This window comes from Copadichromis virginalis, linkage group LG15, assembly GCF_057382275.1.
Source record: "Copadichromis virginalis isolate Kocher_CV1m ecotype Utaka linkage group LG15, C_Virginalis_male_GT1.1, whole genome shotgun sequence".
Taxonomy (NCBI): domain Eukaryota; kingdom Metazoa; phylum Chordata; class Actinopteri; order Cichliformes; family Cichlidae; genus Copadichromis; species Copadichromis virginalis.
Window position 1 is genome coordinate 15,509,851 of NC_140632.1, and position 22,085 is coordinate 15,531,935.

General features: G+C 39.3%; 1 protein-coding gene across 1 annotated transcript in view; it reads left to right on the top strand.

The window, feature by feature from the left end:
* The window catches only part of extl3 (exostosin-like glycosyltransferase 3), a 39,337-nt gene that overhangs the window by 885 nt on the left and 16,367 nt on the right, over window positions 1-22,085 (top strand). The gene's annotated exons all lie outside the window — the stretch shown is intronic.

Genomic DNA, 22,085 nt, shown 5'->3' on the forward strand with positions numbered 1-22,085 from the left:
TTTTTTCTCCTTTTTAGATATTATTTTCAGTGACTTTATCTCCTGGCTGTTCCACCCCATTAACTAGTATTGATTCCCATAATATGAGTAAATTCAAATTCAAATTCAAATTTTATTTGTCACGTACACAGTCATACACAGTACGATATGTAGTGAAATGCTTGGACAACTGCTCGTGACCTAAAGAAAACAAAAAAGGAAAAGGCTATGAATAAGATAGGAAATAAATATGAAAAATTAATGTGCTGCCTAAACTCAGCATTCGTTACTCAGTTGCCATCTATCATCTCGTTTATATAAACGAGGGTAGACCGAAAATTACGTAAACTCGCCAGATAACCACAAAATTAAACTGAGCTCAAACAAAAAACTGGACGTGATTGTTTAAGACTGAGTGCATGAAACTTTTTAAAAGCAGTGAGGGAGTTTTCCAGAGTATTGTCTTACACTCAGTGGCATCTTCTTTTGTTACACCTTTCTAGTACCAGGTTGGACCCGCCTTTGCTTTCTGAACGATTAATTCTTTGTGGCATGGATTTAACAAGATGAGGAAAACATTCGGGAGTAATTTCGGTCCTTATTGAAGTAATAGCATCACACAGTTACTGCAGATTTGTCGACTGCACATGTGGGGGTTATTTGAGTACAGTAAATTCATTGTTGTGTTTAAGCACTTTGAGATGATTTGATCTATGTAGGAAGACTGTTATCCTGCCGGAGGGCAGGGATGGACACTGTGAGCAACAATACTCTGGTACACTGTGGCATGTAAACGATGATCTGTTGGTACTAAGGCAACCAGAGTGTGACAGTGTTCCATTATACAACCAGCAGCATCAACCATTGATAAAAGGCAGAAAAGATCCAAGCTTTCATGTTGTTTACTCCAAATTTTGTCTCTATCACCTGAAAATCACAGCAGAAATGGAGACCAGGACCAGGTAATGTTTTCCCAGTCAGAGAATTGCAAAAAAAGTGAAGTTATTTACATGCTTGGTTTGACCTTCAGCGTGCCTAAATGTCTGAATGCAACGAGGTGCTGTCATGTAATTAGCTAATTAGATATTTGCATTTATGAGTGGTTGTACCTAACGAAGTGGCCAGTGAGTGTAAGCCCACTCTGAGTGAGCTCTTTGCAGATGTGGAATATAAAGCCCTGTAGCTGATATTAAGGCAAGGCTTGGCATGTTTTTGGGAAGCCTTAGGTTTCTGCCTGGGGCAGTGCTTTTAAAGCATGTTTCTATAACCAGCGAACCAGTTTTCACTCACATGTCTTTGCCCAAGGTCTCCACTTAATAGCTGCTGTATCAGAGTTGTAGAGCTGTAGCTGTGAGGTTAATTCATTTGTGCCTTTAATGAATTGCATTATCAGATTATACCTTTTGTTTACTTTTACGTTTAAGTCAGTAGATCATATTTAAAAGACAAATGAGTTTGAGTACATGTCATATTTGTACTTGACGCTTGGTGAAAGCTGCTGAATACACTCTGATTCTGAAAGAAGAGTGCAGGGAAATTGGCTTCTGTGAACACTGCACCTGGAGCTTATGTACTTTCCCCTATCTTAAAACCAATATTGATAATCGTGTCTGTATTTGTCATGTGTTATTAGAGTTCTGTCTGAGACTGGGCAGCAGTTTCTTCCTATCCGGTTAGTGCCGGTGTCTGATGTTATCACAGGAAGTGTTTTTATTTGAAGGAATTCTTCCATCTCTTGATGTTTTTCTTGCTGTGCTGAGATATGAACAAGAGCAGGTTGTTAAAGTGTTTGCATCATGATAATAAACAAAAGAGACATGTGTTTTTGTGATGATGCAGCACAAAATCTATCATAGAGAATGCCAATAAAGATCTCTCCAAAAGCTGAAATCTCACCAAACAGCTGTTTGTGTGGTTAGAAATTTCCACACTTACACGGTTAGATTGGACTACAGTGTGGATGAATATGGGCATTACAGGGCAGCGTGTGTTCTTCTGTGGATAAGGATATTTATCTAGTTTTTGGAGGTGTCACTGCCACGTGTTGTTTTTATTTATTTTTTGAGGGGTTGGGTGATTTCTTATTCTTGTGGTCACACACAGTAGCAATCAACATCTTTCACAAGACACACCAGTGTTAAAACTAGCATTTCCCAAAAGGTACAATATGCTTGCTAATATCCTTTGCTTGTTAAACACATACCTGAGGTGCACATTATTAAATTTGATCATGTCTAGTGGCCATTCAAGTGAAAAATTAGCTGTGTTACATCAGTATATTATATGCTATAGGATTAATAGTTATATAGGAGCTTCAGGGAAGTACTTGCTGCTTATGAACGGTGGGAGTCACCTTGTAGATGAAAATATGAGGCTCTGGATTTGAAGTGAGTTTTTTTTTTTGGCATGGGATCCTGTTTGGGTTAGAAGTGAATATGCTTGATTTAAACCAAATGCATCTGGCAGAATCCTACTGTATGAGAACCAGTATAACCAGGTTCCAGACTGGTCAGTAGTGAAATATTGATAAGCACCTGAACAACCACAGTCGTTATCGGTGTTTATGCTAATGCTGGTCAGCTAGTCATAATGAAGCTGTTTACATTCTGTGCACTCTATTCAGGGCTGGCAGGGCAAAATATTCATTAATGTTATATTACTTCACATTTTAATGAAAGTACACCTGAGTGCAATACACTGTGTGCAAATAGGTAGTCGTATGTAGGCAGGGTAACTCCAGCAACCTCAGGAAACGCACATGTGGCCTTCCTTAAAGCAGTGCAGTGTGTTTGGTTGCTCTAAAAGCAGCAAAGTGGTTGCACTACCAGAGTGAGGTTTCCTGGCCCTGATGCTGATGGGATTTTCCAAACTAACAATGTGACACTTGTTATTTTTTTAAAATAAGTCTGTAGTTACTCACTTGGGACATAGTGTTTGTAATTATTAGTACTTAGATGCGCAGCAGCCTCGGCTTTGTCACTGGAAGAGGTCAGACACCCAAATTGGGCAGCAAGGTGCTGCATTGGTTTGCAGTCATTTCACAGCAAGGAGGCCCATGGCTCAAATCATCTGATCTCGATAGAGTTTGCAGGTTCTCCCTGTGGCTGCATGGGTTTTGTCCAGATACTCATGCTTCCATCCATATCCAAAGATATTGATGTTAAATTAATTTTGTACTGGCCAAGGATGTGAGGTAGATGAAGGGCTTAAGTACAAAGAGTAAAGTGCTGTATGACTGTAGACTGATATGTGGTCAGTAAGACTAGAAAGCACTGTATGAATGAGCATCCAACCCATTCTCCACTGGCCTGTCTCCAAGTTTGTTGTAAAAGCCTGAAGTTCATTTTGGTACAGTATCCTCTTCCTGGTGGGAGCTGCACTGACAGTGAGGAGTAACTCGTTTTGGTTTGCTCATGAATGTTCAGATGTTTATTATTATGATGCCGCCTGTGTAGGCAGCTGGACTTATTTTATAAGTTCAATACTCCCCATCAGCTGTTAGAACTGAAGAAGCTTATTGGATGAGAGGTGAAACATCTTCAGTAAAAAAAAAAAAAAAAAGGAATCCATTTGCCTTCAGCTCAGCCACTTGAGACCACCCCCATGTTAGACAGCTAATTAAATCACATGAATAATTCTTGAATTCTGTTTAGGTGTCTCTGTTTCTCAGCTTCAGACTGCTAGGTATGTCCTTGCCAGCTCACTGAGATTCTGACACCTGTGCTTTTCTGATTGCTATCGCAGGCCAAAATATCTAAATATCTGCTGTGAAATGGCCCAGTTGTTATTTTCTCACTGACTGTGATGAAGAGAAAAGTGGTCAGAATTTGGCTTGATTGCTCGCGATGATAATTATACCGTGGAAGGAGATGGAGGTGCTTCTTTATGGCAGTCCTGATTTGTTTTTTACCACACTAGAGTGAGAGGGTTCGGCTGTGGTTTTCAAACACTGAAGACATTAATTGCCTTGTATTTTGTGATGAGGGCCTGGATGAATCATCAAATAGAGCTTGTGCCTCTTGACTTTGATTCTATCAAACTATTCTGCTCTTGTCAGAGAAAATGCAGAGGTTTAGAGCTACTTGAATAGCTGACTGGTCACACTATGGAGGAGTGAGCTCTGCTACTCTGCATCATCCTCTAAATCTTCTTTAAACGGCAGGAAAAGTTAGGCAACATAAACCATGGACAGCTTGTTCCATTTGTTTATTGAAACACAGAAGAATGGTTTCTTTGCACTAGAAGACAGAAGTAAATGTTTTGAGTGAAGCTTCTGACAAAAACAGATGCAGCGGCTCAGAAAATGAGAAAAGAGCAGAATGACAGTCCTGCTTTTACTTAGCAAACAGCAGCTCTTCATGCACTGCCTGCAAGCAGTAGGATTTCTCGGCTCACTCATCTCCAATAATACTACAGTCACACTAGGGAAAACAGTAGTTTGGGACTTTGACATGATTAAAATTACTGCAACAAATAAAGCACAATAAACTTGTGATCCTTTTGCCTTTTAAATGGTTGTTTTGAAGACGGGTAGGGTAAGGCTGTGACTACTTGCAGTCAGTTCCCGTCCTTAGAGCGACTATGAGGCTTCAGGATGGAGATTAAACTGAGTCGGTGTGTTGGAGAGGATTCGTAGCAGCTTTTGGAAATTGGAAATAGTTTTATAGAAACGAGTTATAATTGAATTTGAACAAATATAAATGTTTAAAATATTATTTAAATTTGTTTAGATCTGTGTTATACTGATTGTCATTTTCTTTTCATGTTGTCTGTCCAAACATGGATGGAATGAGTTCTGTTGATGTTATATTGACCATGTTTCAAGACACGAATTAGGAGAGTTTTGTATGATAATTGATTTAAGTATTTTATCGCCCTGCTCCATAAAAATCGTTATTTCAAACATTTATATAAACGTATAAAATCCCCAATTAGGATCATTAATGATGTAGGATTTAGAGACCACACGATATTTTGTTTTCAGGTAAAAAATTGTGAAGGTCATGGATTTCAAAAAATGTAAAACTGCACAAGTTTTGTATAAAGTCAGATATAATCTGCAACTAGGAAATGTACAGAGGATTTTTATTTATTTATTTTTTTTATTTATTTATTTATTTTGACAGAGAGGGAGACTATAACCCGAAGGCTAAGCTAAACTTCAAGACACCTAATGCACAAACAATAGTGAAAACCTCTTTTTCATTTGTGGAGAGAATAGTTTCCCATCTGTTTCTGTCTATGTCTCTGTCTATCTATCTACTGAATATAAATTTTGAGGCGAAGTCGAGGTGACGATTGTAAGTTGCTAGACTGTGGCGCATTGGGTAAGGATTATGAAGTGATTTATAAGCGTGCATAATTGAATGGGTCAGGTTTGCAATTACATGCAATTAGGGCTGCCACGATTAGTCGACTAGTCACGATTATGTCGACTATTAAAATCGTCGACGACTAATTTAATAGTCGACGCATCGTTTGAAGCTTTGTAAGATCACAAAGGACGCAGGAATGCGTAGTAGGATTTAAGAGTGTAATAACGGACTGAAACAGAAGATGGCAGCACTGCATGTACAAGGATGCCAGCTGCCGTTAAACCCCGAAGAAGAAGAAGCTGTGTCCCAGAATTCATAGCGCAGCCCAGCGCAGTTGTCAACAATGGCGGCAGCTAGTTAGTTTTAACTTTACTCTTATTATTCTTTCTGGGTCACAAAATAAACGTTTAACATATTTTCAGGCAGGAATGTAGCTGTGTAAACCTCAAATATCTGCTCAGTTTACCAAGACACCACATATTTTCAAAAGCGCTCCGACGTTTTCGGAGACGTCTGTTACCCACTAGCTCGTTAGCTAGGCGGGGGCAAGGCTAACTAGAGCCGTGAGAACACCGGACTCCCGGCAAATCGTTTTCAAACCCACCGCCGTCTTTCGCTAGTCAGGTTAAACATGATATATAAGTCACTTAGATAACTTCAAAATGTTATTGTTTGGCTTTCTTTAGTATTTTATTTGTTCCTGAGTAAATCGGTTTGGCTGAGATTAAAGTTATAGTTTTTGCACAGCTAAATAAACATCAAGCAGACAGCTGATTATCAGAAGTGTGAGATGCTCCAGAATTTACTCCGGTGTCCTGTTATATTTTAGATAGCAAGGAGTTTATTAAACTTCACCGAAACAATCTGCAAATTTCATTAAAAATTAATAAACTATCATCTTGTCTTTATTTTTAGTTAGCACAGACCTTAAACACTTAAAGCTGTAAGCTAATGATAGTTATATAAGAGCAGATGCTGCTGGTGCAATAAGCTGTACGTCCAATGGATGATGATCTGATTAGTCGACTAATCGCAAAAATAATGGGTGACTAATCGACTATCAAAATAATCGTTTGTGGCAGCCCTACATGCAATCTCTTTGTGGTAATACGATGATAATTTGAAAATGGTTCCTATCTGCATACACAGAAATTCACACGAACTACTTGCCTTTAGAGTTCAGGCAGATCCTCATAGATTTGAAACAGAAATGATGAAATTCTGCCACACATGGTTACAAAGTTGCTGCAAGATTGCGAATTACCTGCAAATTCACCTTGCCAGTTGGCAACTAGCGATCTGAGTCCTCTATTGTAAAGTGTTGTGGTGTTGATGAGTTGATTGCCAACACGTTGCAATCAGTCTGTCTGTTTAGAAATTAAATGGTAGTTATTTGCAAACCTTCACCGAGAGTGTTTGAGAGTGATTGTTGTTGCTCCAAGTTATTCTCTACAAGATATGCAGAGATGTCACCAAACTGGAGCTCTGGGAGAGATGTCACCACTTTCAGGGATTAAATGAAGCTGCCAGGGCAAACTGTGGACACCTAGTGGACCTTAGTCATTTCATTGTTACCCTTAAGGTACTGTAAGAGCCACTCGTGACTGAAGCAGTTGAAAATAACTGCTTTATTGCAAAAGTTGATTGTCAGTCTGGAAGACATTTCCTTCACTTTTTAATACACGTGGTAAGATTTTTCCTTTTTTTGATCAGTGTAGCTTTAGAGTTCAGCCCATTGTGAGGCTGAGTAGTCATTAACAGCATGACTTAAAGTAGCGTGAAAGCTCTACATTGACGCTCAGGTGCAGTCTCTTTTGGGGTGGTACACTGCAATAATTTAGCCTTGTCAAGGGGCTAATCACCCTGGCTCCCCTCCCACAATCCATCAGTGTCTGGAGGATGAGGCTTGCGGGCTTCTGGCAGCTGTTGTCAGGCTGAGTCAATCTGTTATGGTCTACGCCAGCCTGCACGGGAAGGGGGAGAGAAAGAGCTCTCGGGAGGACACGGCAAGCCACTGCTATGGCAAGATAACAGGAGGAGTTATATGTTGAGAGGGCAGGATTTTACTATTTGTGTGCTAAATTTTGCTGTGTTATCTGCTGACTGTTCTGTCTGGAAAGTATTCATAGTGGGGGAGTCAGGTTTGAGCATGTATGACTTCGTGAGGACCTGCCTTGACATTAGGTTTAGCTGTTTGTATGTATAGCCCTTTATTGCTGGGGTTGTGTTTTAACTGTTGACCTTCAGTTCAGACATGTCTTTGATTAAACACTTAATTGATAATTAATGATATAATAGTAAAAACGGTTGGTAGCTGGTGCCTGTGTTATGTAAGTGCATCTGTCCCTGGTTCGTTGCAATGTTAAGCTATTCTGCTGGTGTGAAATTTATCAGTTGAAAAATAATATACTTCTTGTAACTTTAGCATAGTGCATCACAAAAAGACAGCACCAGTCTCTGTTTAAGAACAAAGAACATCCCTAATTTACAGTCTGACAGTGCCAATAATTTCCAGGGTTTAACTCAAAGCTGCAGCTGTTTTGACATAAACAGCTTCTATGTCTTAAAATGAATTGTCAGTGGCGTAATATATTTACGCCAACACTGTCAAAGAGAAATGTGCTGAAATTGGTTATATTCATGGAGCAAAGACAGTGCTCAGTGGATTTAAATCACTTTTGAGTTCCAGCCAGACATAGGCTATTTTTCTATGTGATTATTGAGGCTTACAAACTAGTCCTATTTATGGCTTTAGCCCAATTGTTGATATTGCAGCCCTGGCAAAGAGTGGTGTTGATGCTGGGAGAGAGAACTGGCAGAGACCTCACAATAAGACTCAGTCGTCAAGCAAATATTTGGAGGCATACTTCCATTTGTAGTCTGTTCAGAGTGGATGGCTGTCCGCAACTTTGCGAGGGCAGACTGAGAGGGAGAAATCTTTCAAATCGTGTTGGTGGATGTAACACTACATTTATAAAATAGCCAAAGGTCACAATCAAATGATGCAGCAGGGGCTTGCAGGCATCAATGAAAACTAAATGAGGGTTAAAGAATGGCCTTCTTTAAGGTAGATGTTAAAGAAGCAGAGGTGTGATTACTACTGCAGTAATGATTTTGTTTTATCTATGTTTGCCACAAACCAGGACGCCTGCATAGATTTTTGTTAGTGCATGATAAATTCTAATTTTGCAGTGAAAAAGATTTAAAAAAAAAATCTGATTATGGCAGAACTTTAAACGCATGTAGCACGTGATAATGTAAGAGCAACTTTTGGTCAAAGGAATAACAGATGATCTGCAGATCCTCTGCTGACAGCTGTCCATCGCCACATGGAGATCCCTCAGATTAAGTCGATGATATTGATCTCTCTCTGTGACTTAATCACTATGCAGCTTAAAAAATATTGTCACAACATTTTTGCTCATTTTGATCAGTATTGATAATTTTTACTGGGAATGCACCCATTGGATATTTGTACAGGATATTGGCCTGATGCTGACAACGTGCTGATCTGTTCAATTCAGTTCTATTTTTTTTTTTTTTCCATTTAATTTATTTGTGCCTGATTGTTTTCTCAGTTCTCCAGCCTGTAGCTCAGAAATCAATCTCAGAATGCTATGTTCCCTAAAGGGCATAACGAGGCGCGGCACACATGGCAAACCACGGCAGGAGAAGGACTCATCAAATAACTATTCCAATTATTTAGGATGATACATTTTTTTGCCCTTAACTGTTTCTGTGATCATTATAATTTTTTTTTAAATGATAATGTTTTATCTGATTATGCCATATTGTGTTGTATAATGAAAAGTCTTCCTAAGTATAAAACATGATATTAGTACAGTTAAATCTGAGATCATAAAATACAGCTGTAGTTGCAGCTATAACAAAGTTATTTATGATGCACTTGGGTTGTTCTAAAGTGACTGCTCCAAGGAGAGGATATGTTATTTAGTTAAGTGCATGTTGCCTCGACCCCTCTCTCCTTGTGTCTCTACCACGCCTCCTCCACTTGCATCTCTGGTGGGAGGTGCTAAGGCGAGAAGAGGAATTGAGGATGGGCGGTTTGGGAAATTGAAGCTGGTGGTTTATTGTTCTGTGTTTACTTTGCCGCATGACAGCAGCAGCTAGCAGGACAGCTAATGTAGCATGAAGGAAGCTAATGGCAAAGACGCAGCAACTGGGGAGTTATTCAGTGATTGAAGGACTTCAACGAGATGATGCTTTAGCTTCTCTCTCTCTCTCTTGCGCTAAGAGTAACATAAAGGTTTATTAGTCAGTGCAATCTCTTACCGTGTTTGTGTGAGAGAGAAGGTGCAGAAAAAGGAGAAACCTGCATCTGCAAAAAACAATAGTAAGCATAAACCTATGGACTCTCCTTGATTTAAGAATTTGAGAGAATTAGTCCAAAAAATTAGGCATATTAAGTAAATTTGTCAAAAATGTGTAATATTTTATATTACTTAAACTTAAAGGATGGATTTCAAGTGTATTAGTTGAATACTGTTATCAGATTTGTGCTCGATATCAGTAGTAATCAAAGCGTCTGTGTTGGTTTGGAAATGGAAAAACTTGGATTGGTGCAGCAATTATAATTACTGCTTGCATTTGTTACTATGAATGATGCAGGAGCTGCGCTGATAATAATGTAAACATAATGTGTTTGTGTGGTGTCAGCTCACAACGGTGTTGTTGACTTCTGTAAGCTTAACAGAGAATTGGATGGTATTCTGCTTGGGTTTATAAAGATATCTGTTGTTTGACGTTAGCATTGCAAAAGCCTAATATTAACTCATTCACTGCCAGCCATTGGCAGTGAATGAGTTAAACCCATTGACTCACTCCATGATTTTAAATATCAATGTAACAACTACAAACCTGCTACAATTGGCATCAGTTTGGGTTTACGTTTATTGGACAAATTAACTGAAAGGAAGTTCAAGCAATATCATCTCCCCTTCTTCACCTACTTTCTCTACTTGTTAACAGGATAAAAGTAGGTCTGCTGTATCTGTGTTGAGACAAACTAATTAAAAAGTAACAAAGTTGAAGCCAACTGTGAATAATTGCATTCGGTTATATATACATAACCACAAAGTCTTAAAAGCTGCAAGGCTATGGAAAAGGAATACCAAATGGAATGCTATAATTTAATAAGGAAAGTAATTTTTAAGGTTGTCAGACATCTCTCCTTAAGGTTAGCATAAAGACCCCACCTCCTAGACACAATCAGTCATTCACGTCAGCAGCCGAACTTTTCACCAGTCGGTGCCAGACTTGTCTAAACGTAAAAATAAAATAAAATAAGCTAGCTCCCAGCATTAATTAACTCATTCAGCCGCATTTGTTGCTTCATGTTTAATCCGCTGACATTAATGGTGTCGGTCTTATAAGTCAGTTTAACTTCAGTAAGAAAGAAAGCATAATCCACAAAATGCTTCTTTTTTTTTTTGTCCTATAATATATTCAGCATACATAGAGAAAATCGGGATTTGGAACTCCCTGTGCTTTGGTGTATGTTACACAGCTTTACTTTAGATGTTGCTTCTTTGAGGAAAAAGAGGGTTTTTTGACACACCAGAGCCTCTGCGGCAGTGAACTTGACATGTGTTCAATCAGAGAAGCAGTTTCCACTCTGGAATACAAAAAAACTCTTTCATTTTCTCTGCCCTCATTCTTCTTCCTGCCTCGGACGAACTGTTGTAACACAGAGAGACTGAACTTTGTGTAGTTGTGACGGCTGGATTCACTTTGCTCCAGATAAAGTGTGATAAGAGCCAAAGCGACTAATTGGGGTCAACCATGCCTTTTTCAAAATTGTGACATCTGGGCTTGTGAAATGTTCTAAGATGGTGATTAATGAGATGAATACTTATTTTATTATAAATCTGCGTGGCTTTAACAGGAAATGGATAATGAAGCACCTGGACCCCCCAAAAAACCCACAAACTGAGAGATTCTGTACTATTTTGGCTGAAGATAAGAGTATAAATGTGAAGTGAACAGTATAAATACAAAGGTGAGAAATATACAGAGGCCACATATAATGAGTTAAAGTTATTTTTAGTAGTTTCCATTTAGCGTGAGATTTTACTAGATTCTGCCAGGAGGAAGAGTGCATGAGAGGCTTGTTTGTGGCCTCAGACTCTTCTGTCCTATTTCATCTCTGACTAAAGTAATTATGCAGACTCAAATGTTTAAATGAGTACCATGTGGCAGCCTGTAATTAGATTTTTGGTAATGAATGGGTGAAATACCAGTTGCAGGCATTCAAGCACAGAACTTCCCTGTAAAGACGAGGTTTGACAGTGTAGCTTGACAAGGGACAGGGATGTGTCATTTAGACGCGTCGTTACTTAGAGGATGAAAAGACGGTTTGAACTTTGGTTTCCCGAAAGTTTCTTTTCTTAGAACCGACTTTGCTCATCACTCGAGAGACTGACAGAAGTTCTCATTATTCTGGGTCTAACAAAAAAATTATTGATGAATCAGCGCTACTCATTTGTAATATTACAGAAGTGAATTTTAAAAGAAAATACCAGTGAGAGTCCTCCACATTTTTTGTGCGCAAAGAAGAAAATTCAACACACCTAGGTAGGGCTGCCACAAACGATTATTTTGATAGTCGACTAGTCACCGATTATGTTTGCGATTAGTCGACTAATCAGATCATGCATCCATTGGACGTAAAACGTACAGCTTATTGCACCAGCAGCATCTGCTCTTATATAACTATCATTAGCTTACAGCTTTAAGTGTTTAAGGTATGTGCTAACTAAAAATAAAGACAAGATCATAGTTTATTAAATTTTAATGAAATTTGCAGATTGTTTCGGTGAAGTTTAATAAACTCCTTGCTATCTAAAATATGACGGGACACCGGAGTGTATTCTCGAGCATCTCACACTTCTGATAATCAGCTGTCTTCTTGATGTTTATTCAGCTGTGTAAAAACTATAACTTTAATCTCAGCCAAACCAATTTACTCAGGAACAAATAAAACACTAAAAAAAGACAATAACATTTTGAAGTTATCTAAGTGACTTATATATATTTAACCTGGTGGTTTTGAAAACGATTTGCAGGGAGTCCGGTGTTCTCAGCGGCTCTAGTGAGCCTTGCCCCCGGCTAGCTATCGAGCTAGTGGGTAACAGAAAACGAAAACGTCGGAGCGCTTTTGAAAATATGTGGTGTCTTGATAAACTGAGCAGATATTTGAGATTTATACAGTTACATTCTCGCCTGAAAATATGTTAAACGTTTATTTTGTGACCCAGAAAGAATAATAAGAGTAATATTAAAACGAACTAGCTGCCGCCATTGTTGACAACTGCGCTGGGCTGCGCTATGAATTCTGGGACACAGCTTCTTCTTCTTCGGGGTTTAATGGCAGCTGGCATCCTTATACATGCAGTGCTGCCATCTTCTGTTTCAGTCCGTTATTACACTCTTAAATCCTACTACTTATTCCTGCGTCTTTTGTGATCTTACAAAGCTTCAAACGACACGTCGACTATTAAATCAGTCGTCGACGATTTTGATAGTCGACGTAATCGTGACTAGTCGACTAATCGTGGCAGCCCTACACCTAGGGTATCTTCTCGTTATCTAGATTTACGTCCCTTACTAATGTCATCAGCATACGCAGTCACGTGAAGCTGGTTATCAACTCATTAAGTTAACCTAGAGTTTCTTCTGTGCATTCACATGCAAGGGATGGCATTGTCATCCTCTGACCAATCACAAACATGGATATATGTAAGGCAGTAATGCGGCTGGTTTTCCAAAGGAAGTTAAAATTATACAGCAGCTGCTGCTGCAGTCAAAGCACAAGCAGGAGTGCGTGTATGAGTGGAAGAGCAGTGTGGATAATATAGTATTTAAAGTGTGCGTTTTAAGTGCTTTGGTCAGTAAGACTGAAAAAGAGCTACTATTGAGGTATTGGTTATGATTAAGGTTTTATTAAATTCATGTTTAAAGGATAGTTTTAGTTTTTATTCTTTCTGCTGCAGCCTCTGTGAGTGTAAAGATAAAAGAAAAACTAAATTCAGTTCAAATGTAGGCTTAGTCTATGTGCAATATAGGTGCAGGGACATGCAAAGACATTGGAAAATATTCAAAAACATTAAATCCTCATACCATCTGCGTACAGATTGTTTAAGGTATTCCCAGAATGCTAAGGCTGTTTTCCAGAGCATTGATTGGTCAGTAGGTGGTGATTTCATTCTTGTTGATCTTAAATCTGGAGTCTAGCCTGCTCCAGAGCAAATTGTATTTGCATGATATGTTATCATGGTGATGTACCCTGGTAAGAAAGGAATCACCTTCACAGTAAAGAAAACCAAGCGTTAAGCCTGAAGTTACTTAGATAAGCTCAAATCCTGCTTTGTTGTTCAGACCTCTGGCAGCACTAGAAGCTCAAAAAAACATTGATTAATCCATGCAACCAGTAAGCCCCAGTAAGGCTGTACAGTGGCAAAAGTCATAATCACAATTCCTGCTTATTTAAGTCACACACAGCTAGAGACTGGTTGTAGACCACCTGAGAACCACTGGTCTTAAGAAAAAAAAAAAGTGGATTCCTCGATTGGTTGACGAACAGTTGTAGCATTTGGTCACAAAGACGTATACAATTCCTTTGGTTGTAAGCAGATTACACTGGTTACCATTAATTTGCTTGGAAGACCCCAGCTTGTCTGCAAACACTTGCAAACCATTCACCAAGTCATAGTGAACCTATGAAAAGTGCAACACAAACCAGAAACAAGAGCATAATAATAATAATGGATTGGATTTATATAGCGCTTTTCTAGGCACCCAAAGCATGTTTGCCTTCAAAGTAAAACTTGTGCCAAATGTGCAATTTCACTTGTATTTTTATTTTTATTTTTTATTCCTATTTATTCTATTTATCCCCTTTGTATATTTTATTTATATATGTCTCTTTATTTATATATGTGTGTGTATATATAATATTCTGTAACTCTGTAACTTCTGTCGGTGCTGTGCTTTTTTGGAAACCGAATTTCCCAGAGGAACCCACCCGAGGGATTAATAAAGTTTTATCTTATCTTATCTGAAGCGTGTTGGTTGTAGCAGTATGGCACAGTTTTTACTTTAAAGGCAAAAATTTTCTGTTGTCGGTGTATGTCACAATTTTCATAATTCAAATGCCGCTCAGAGAGTAAATTACAAGTGTTTGAAAACAAATATGTGACTTCCATGCAAACTACAGGTGACCGTGCAACCAATTTCATCCAGCAGCAGCCAACAACCTCCAGCAACCACTCTCCAGACCGTTTCAAAATATATATTTTTCCATAGAGATCGCAGGTTGCCAGATCTGACATGATTACTCTTCAAAGTCTTTTTAAAAGTTTTATAAATACATGGGCTTGGCATGAGCTTCAAATGCATTTCAAATGGAAAAACAAAGAAGTGCAATTAAAGACTCGCAGGTGGTTGCGGACAAAAGTTTGTTGTTTTGGGATTTGAGCCCAGACCGGCTTGTGATTTTTGGACAATGGAGCCTGTCTGGCACAGGCAACAAACTGACACCTCCATCACGCTGCTGAAAGCCGACCGGGTGAGAGACCTTTGGCAATCCGGAGGCAACTGACAGCAAATTATAGTTTATCTTTTATCTCTGTAGATGTAATTTTCTCCCTTAGCTTGTCTCCTCTCTGTCACAGTCAGATATTGTCTGCACTGTGGATAAAGCAATAACTGTGAAAAACCCAGTCAATTCTGTATGTCACAGTCAGTCTAAGCTTTTAGTTTCACAACAATTCTCGATACAAAACAATATCTGGGAAACTCTTTGTGCAAAGAGACCGCAGAAGGACGCTGGAGTATGTGAACCAATAGATGCTCTAGATAACACTCAGCTCCTAAGTAAATACAATTTTAACATAAAAAGCATGACCGTGCTGTTGGGGAAGAGGAAATGCCAAAGGAAAATTGTCAAATACTGCTTTTCATACCACTTCAAGAAGAATTAGTTGCGCATCTCGCCTGAATTTTGCTCAGCAGGCACCTCATCTCATGCATCTGTTTGAATGTGGATTCAGTGTAACTTGAGCGCATTCACTTCTCCTTCCTGTCCTCTGTAGCAAACTCTAATTCTTTGTTGTATTTTTAAAATCTTTTTCTCTACATTAAATTGGACGTTATTTTGTCTGAGTTTGTGTACAAAGAGAGTCTGTCCAGCATCATGAATACGTGTTTTCAAAAAGCAATAAAACTGGAACCTTAATTAAAGGAAAGCGACAAAAACCAGCTTCATGTTTTTCTGCCAACTCTGCCCTTTGTTTTCAGGAAGGAGCAAAGTAACAAAGCTAACTAACCAGTTTTGGGAAACCGAAGAATACATGATTATATTTTTGCCTACTGTGCGAATTTCTGGCAGGAAAAAAAAGGCCAAATAAAAATTAAAGATGTCAGAGGATCTCTTTGGAGGCTTTTTGGAAGCTGAAACTCATTAGACAAAAAATGTGTGAGCTATTGTGTGGTGAAAAATGGAGGAGTCCTCTGTGTCTCTATGTCTGCTTTGTCTTTAATTGGCTCTCACATTCGCAATTCTCACCACCACGGCGAGAGACTCTCCGTGCCTCACCCCTGCGGGGCAGCTCGTGCCACAGCAGTTAAACAGCAGAGGCTTCACTGACAGATTAGCACCTCCTGCAAAGGCAGAACGATTCATTTTGTTTATCGCTCTCCGAGCGCTAGGTCACCGAAGATGTTCGCAGATGTTGGTCTACATTACCGGTGTAGGGTCTTTCGATCATGTGGGTGATATTTGCACATTTCATGTGAGATTTACTCTAGGTTGTCTCTTAAATGATAAATATGTGCACTCCAGAAAGGACACAGGACTTTTATTTATTTATTTATTTTTAAGGCTCGTGTGTAATCGTTGTCATACTGCAGGAGCTTTGGAGGTTGGAAGTTACCCAGGCCCATCTGTCATGAACTCATTCCTCCTCTCCCGCCCCTTCCCCGGTCATCACTCTCTGTCTCTTTCTGTTTATCTACATCTCTGTCTGTGTCTGTCTGCGCAAAATGGTATTCAGCAGAGTTATAAATACTCATGATTAGACCTAGTGATATTCGCTTGCAAACAAGAGGGCAGTTTAGTGTGGATTTTCTGTCTGCCTCTGTTTGTCTCCGTCTCTTTTAATGCACACACGGATATATAAAGGTCATCGCACCCATACATTATGTACGGAGTAGGAGGTGATCCACACGGAGGGCGAAATTAATTGCTCCTTCTCTGGGCGATCATCGCACCGATACCCCTCATAGTGATAACGGCCTCATTGTCATTTCCTCAGCATTATTTGATAATGAAAGAGGGAAGAAATGAGTATCCACTGAACCGTTTTCAGTTCATAGAGCAGTGTGGAAAAGTATTTCATCCTTAAGTTGGTGTACAGTCAGAAATGTTTCTGCATGGTTTTTGGTGTGGAAGAGGTGCATATTCCAAAAAATAGCTTCTCTGTTTATGATATGTATGTTAAACACACTCAGTAACTGGTGGGGTTTTTTGTTTTGTTTTGTGTTTTTGATGAGAATACCTTGGTAAAATCACTGCAGTCTCTCTGCAACACAAACTGAAGATTGTAAAACTCATAAAGTAAGGATTTATTGCAGGAATCCTGCCAGTGAGAGGCAATTTTTTTTCAACTGTAAGATCATCTTGGAGGGTGTCGCTTGTGGTGGTGTTGAACTGCGTTGCATAATTTAGCAGTGTTTAGCCTACCCCTACAGTGCTTTTCAACAGATTTAGATTGATTTGTGACAGTTGCGGTTGGTAAGAAATGTGTCCATGAGTGTGGCTCTCTTAAATGAAATATTAAGCAGAAATATTTTTGTTTCTCATCTTCAGATATTTTATTTGTCAAGTACTCTATGACAAACAAACAACAATATAATCAGTTCCAGATGAACTTCAGCTCCATTGTCTTGGATGAAGTTGATGGCTAGCATTCTTGTCCTTGATCTGCAGCATCTGGGCTTTCATTGTGCTTAGTGTGATCCTCTGCTAGCAACAGACCTGTCTAAAACTGAGATAAAGTACATCTGACTACCGTATGAAATCAAACACAATGAATTAGGGGAAGCATCAGGGCTCACTTTGGGGTGAAAAAAGAATGTGAGGATTGTTTACTAGATTGTAGATGACAGGATAATAAGAATGATGATGATGATGATAATAATAAAATATGTTAGACATTTGGCAAATATACCCCAGAATTTCACCCAAACCATTTGTGGAAAGACACTACTAATATAAAAGAGAAAAGTCTGATCATTTTTCATTTGCATGCACAGTATATGAGTAATGCCTTATGATATGCATTTGGAACATGAAGAAGTCATTAATAGGCTTTCATATATATATTATATAGTCTGGTATGTAAGATTGCTCAGGTTAAGCAGTTTGGAAACAAAGCCAAAGAAGAGAGGCTGAGATGGTTTGGACATGTGCAGAGGAGGGATGGTGGCATTATTAGGAAAGGATGCTGAATGTGAAACTGCCAGGCAAGAGGAGAAAAGGACAACCACAGAGACAAGTCATGGATGTAGTAAAGGAGACATGCAGAGGGTTGGTGGGACAGAGGTGATAGGGTGAGATGGAGGCAGATGATCCATTGTGGTGTCCCCTAAAGGGAAAAGCTGAAAGAAGAAGACGAAGATAATAGTCAGAGGTAGGTGGAGTATGAACTAGTTTGGGATCGGTGTGATTTTTATAATTGTTAAACCACATAAAGTTGCAACATCATTCACTGTTATGTGCTTATTCTGGAAGCATATTTACAACCACAAAATGAAACAGCAAACATCACAAATGAAATAAAATGAAATATTTCAAGCAAGGTTTAATGCTACTCATCAAGTAGCTTCAGCAATTTAAATAGGACCATCAATTGCTAGCTTTAATCAAGTACTCTTGTCTTGTCATAACTCCTATGAGTGCCTTACAGTTATTTCTGTAACATGCTAGTGATAAAAGTCCTTGAGATGCCTCTGTCAGCTGTCTGCAGATGAGCTGTGATCCATGGCTACAACAGCTGCTCCCCTCACACAGCCCTACCACTGTGCCTTTCCTGCAGCTGCCTCCACCTCCCCACCACCCCATCACCTCCACAGGGAATGCCATGCTTCGAACTCCTCGATGAAATTACAATTAATTATGGGAAAGGTAGTATGCAAGCACAATGAGCCCAAAGCCCCTTAAGGAGAGAGTAATGCATCAGGATAACCTGGAGTCCCAGCAGGCATTAAGCTTTTCTCAAGTGCAGAAGCGTGTTCTTCGAAGACCTGTTCTTACTGGCCCAGTAAGCTAGAACTGCGTACATTTAAATTAAGGTTTCGGTTTTGCCTAGTATTTAACTACAGTGGTATGTTAGCGATGCATTAAAGTGACAAGAAACACTGTTTGACCTTTTACATATTCTCCCCAGCTAGGAAAATAACAAGTAGTAAAATGAAATGCAAATATGATAAACTCGATTCCCCCCTCAGAGCTCTACTGTAAGGTAAGGTGTTTAGATCATTTTTACAATAAGTGGTCCCGGTCCTACAGTGCATATAAGCTTCACACTGCTGCAGTATGTGCTAAGTGGCTGAAACTAGAGAGATACTGTAGCCTACTGTATTGTGTGATGCATTGCAACTTTGTCCTTGAGCGGTGTTATTTTTGAACATTGTCTTTTAAGTATACTGCAAGCTGTGGAAACAACAGGCTCAGCTATTTCACGTCATTGACAGCGGTGTAACCGGGCGTTTTTCTACAGGAGTGGCCAGGTTTATTACTTATTCCTTTAATATAAGGATTCATAATGGAATAATAAGTAATTCATTGGATTTATACTTTTTTCATGAACTAGATTTGATTTTTAACATTTAACTGAATAAAAATCCCACATTGGAACATTTACTTGTGCAAAACTTGTGCAACATAACTGCTAAACAACTTGTTTTCTTTAGATTTGAAAAAATAATCCAAACTCCTTTTGCAAGAGAATACAGGCAGTTAAATATTTCCTTCTGCCCTTGAATCTATGACTTCTTCTCGCTGTCTGTCAGACTCGTCATCTGCTGGCAGAAAAAAAACCCTCGCTCTCGACTTTGTTGCAGGATATGTCATTCCTCAGAAACTTCAGCTTTTACTCATTCACCAGCTGCTCCAGCAGCAGCCTTCCTCCGTGTCACCCCCCCCACTCATGAGATGTGGTCCTTGAGTCGGACCGATTGTAGCCAAGTAAAAACCTGTTATAGCCGAATGTCACTGCTGTCTGTGTTCTGTGTTTCTTAAAGGAATTTCCGGACCGTCTCAAAAAGCACTGCCAGGTTGCAGAGACTGTTCAAACATTTATACAAGCTCTTGCCCTCAAATGCCAGCAGCACCCCCACTTCTTCATTCAGGCTCTGAGCCGAGCACCTGCTGCTGTCATTCTTTTCACCTCACATGAATACGTTTGTTAATTTCACACGATGAATTGCAGAATGTTTGCAAGCATCACAACATAGATTCTGTCCCACTTTTTTTTTTAAGGTTTTGTTTCCTGATTTGTCTCAAGCTGTGAAATTGATCTGGATTAATATAAAAACCAGTCCTGCATCAAACCAGTTTTTATTCCTCTAAATCAAATTAACTCTCCTGGACTCCCACATTCTGTGTTATTCATAGGACTGACCAGCAATTTGCTGACTGAGTCGTTGGTTGCTCATTGCACACCATGTTGAGCAAGAGTGTTTTTTTTATCTGGGTCATCAGCTGTGCTTGAGCTTCTCCTTTCCCTTGAGAAGACTACAGAACTCCTGGTTTAACTGCATCAGAGGATTTCATCCTCTGAAAAATGAATGGATTGCATATCAAATGCATATTGATTTTCTACTTGAGTAATGTTATATTTGTACTATAATATACAGTGATTAGCCATCATAATGGAAAATCAATGTGAATAATTATGACATTTGCTGCCTGCGGCCATTCAGTTAGAGTTGCAAAGTGGCTTTGTGTAACATTGTAAGTGCACACCGTGATGTATAAGGTGAAGGCAAGGACAGGCATGCCGCTATCGCTGCGTCTCAGTGTTTTATGTGGCGCACTGTTACATCTCTTCTGCAAAAACCCACAAATGGAAATGGCTACAATAACAGCTCTTTAGGTGCTTCACACCAAACCAGCTTGCAGCTCAGCTGTAGGTAATGATGGCATTATCATTGATCCCCCACAAAGTAAGTCCACAGTGATCAATGCTCTCCCATGTGTTTTCCATGCAGACAGCAGTGAGATTAAGCCGCCTGTAGCAGGAGGCCAGACAGTCTGCAGATTAGAAAGTTACAACTGAAGGGACTGAGATTTGGTTTTATCTATGTGTGTGTTGCTCTGTCTCCCAGAAGCAGCTATAGGAAGAGTTTTAGGCCAGCATGTTTTTGGCTTTGGATTAGACCCGGCAGTAGTGTTTGCCAACATCTGCCGGCCATTACCCGGGTGACACTGGCAGTCATGCAGTGATTAATCGGACTGTTGTGATAGTTCCCGTTCGGTCACTCTGCACCTCAGGCACATCACTTAGCAGCAGGATGGGGGTCAGCGTTCACAGGGTCATATGTCCTGGGAGCTTTCTGTGTGTACCTTCCTAACTAAAGCAGAATGCAGGCCTTTAGTTACTGTGCAGGACTATCTCATATTAACCTGTCATGCTCTGCATTCCTGTGTGCAGTTCCACATTTGTAGCCTGCAATGTATCTATTGCACACTGATACCCCGAGACTAAAACGTGTAGAAAATTAAAATCAGTTACAGATGGTAAAGTTATTTTAATCGTGTAAGTATGTGTGTTGCTGTATTACAGCTCTGATTTGCACTAGTTAATGAATGCTTTTGGCAATCTACGTTTGGTTATTAAATTATTGTTTTTAAATAACTATAAATATCTTTGACAAACGAAGCGATTAATGGTTCATAAAAACAAACAAAACATCACTGCTTGCTTTTATGTATTTAGTGTTTATCTGGTCGTTTCAGTGGTTTTTCAAGCAGAACCTTTTGAGATTTCACTCCTGGTGATGTGAAGATTTTCCCATTTGGGGTGGCTGTAGCTCAGAAGGTAAAACAGGTCATCCACTAATTGGAAGGTTGGTGGTTTGATCGCTGGCTGCTGCAGTCTGCATGCCAAAGTATCCTTGGGCAAAATACTTTCTTCAAGTTTCTCTCTGATACATCCTTTGGAGTGTGAGTAAAGAAAAGAGATGAAGCGCTGCCATGTTTTTACAAATATTCTAAACAGGTGCTCATCAGTAGGGTGAAATGACTAAAAAACTTGCTGAGATTTAAAAATATCTAATAAAAAACTAGAAGCAAGGAAATGCACGACCTACGCATATCGACTAAAAAGTCTTCATCAGGGAAAGATAGAAAGCACTTAGAAAATTGCTTGTATGAATGGGTGAATGAGGCATGTTGTATAGAGGTGGTTTGAGTGCTCAAGTAGAGTAGAAAAGCGCTCCAAAAGAACCAGTTAACTAAAACGTTGCAGACAAAATGGTTAGTTTATTCAAAATTGTTGGCAAAAAAACCTCGTTACTTTCCTGTGTTGTAAACCTATTTTTGAGGGATCAAAAGGAAAAAAAACCCAAAACATTTACACAAAGCTGCACACAAGTTATGAAGAAAAGATGTCTTGTCATCACAAAAACAAATCTTTTACAGATTTCCCTTATTGATATTATGCAACGTTTTCAGACTTGCGGCTTTCAAATTTGCAGATCTATGGCGGT